The following is a 1,387-nucleotide window of genomic DNA, read 5'->3' as shown; positions in this document are numbered from 1 at the left end:
GGCTAAGGCAGGAGGATTGCTTGAGCCCAGGAGGTCGAGGCTGCAGTGAGCTATGATTGCACCACTGCACTCCAGCCTGGGTGACAACACAAGGCTCTGTCTCTAATAAATAAATGTGGTAGCCAGCCTTCCAGATGGCCCCCAATGATCCCTACCTCACTTACTCTCGTTCTTATTTATTCCTGTCCATACTGAATTGGACTGACCTGTGTAACTAATAGGATTTTCCAGAAATTATGGTGTGGGAATATCAAGGCCAGGTTATAACAGACATTGTAGCTTCTGCCTTATGCCTTCTTGGACCACTTATTTCGAGAGAAGCCAGTTGTCCTTGCCCGAATATACTCTAGCAGTCCCATGCAGTGGTCCCCTGGCGAGGAACTGAAGCATCACATCAATAATCAGCACCGGTTTGCCATCTATGTTAGTGAGCCATTCTTAGAAGTGAATCCTCCAGCCCCAGTCAAGCCTTCAGATGACTGAAAGCCCAGCTGGCTTCTTAACCACCACCTTGTGAGACACTCCAAGCCAGAATCACCCAGCTAAGTCACTTCCAAAATGGAGACCCACAGAAACTATGTGATATAGTAAATGTTTACTATTGCTTTAAGCACTAATTTTTGGGATAATTGGTCATGCCGCAAGAGATAACTAATACAGTAAGACGTGGGAAAATAAGAGACAGGAATAACTCAAGTCTAAGGATGTGTCCCTGGATAAGTCTAAAGGAATCAGGCAGATTCTAGGATCAGTCTTACAGCATATGCAAAGATATGATGTCCAAAGTTCAGATTTACACTGAAAAGTCCCTACACAGGACATAAAGCCCCTTTCAACACAGCTTCTTTTCTCCTAGCATGAAATAAATAACATATTGAAGAATCTCTTTCTTCTATTCCTTTCCTTTCATTTATGTCCTCTTCTGCCTATCTTTAGGTATCACTTTGTAACCTTCTTCCCATAATCCAAACAGAAAAGGATCTAGATGTGTCACTTACATCAAATTGTTATCGGGACAGCACCCCAGTGTGAATCCGTGTTCAACTCAAGGAAAAGAGACCTCTGCCCTCTTCTCTTTCTATCTCTCTCTTTAGAAACACATCTCAGAGTTGCACACGAGAAGTGGGTAAATTATATGGTATGTTAATTATATCTCAATAAATCTCTTTTTAAAAACTCAGTTCACAATGCTTTGAAACATGAAACTCAATCGTGAACTGGTGCTCAAGCACTTCGGAAAACCAGCAAGCAGCCTTGTTTTTCAGTTTTTCATCAAATCGGTTTCTATTTGAACGTTACTTAAACCACAAACAAAATCCCCGTAAACAACATTTTTTGCTTTTTTGTGAGACAGTCTTGCTCTGTCACCCAGGCTGGAGTGCAGTGG

This window comes from Mandrillus leucophaeus, unplaced genomic scaffold, assembly GCF_000951045.1.
Source record: "Mandrillus leucophaeus isolate KB7577 unplaced genomic scaffold, Mleu.le_1.0 Scaffold35, whole genome shotgun sequence".
NCBI classification, from domain to species: domain Eukaryota; kingdom Metazoa; phylum Chordata; class Mammalia; order Primates; family Cercopithecidae; genus Mandrillus; species Mandrillus leucophaeus.
The sequence above is the reverse complement of the archived record's forward strand: the minus strand, read 5'-3'. Positions refer to the sequence as shown.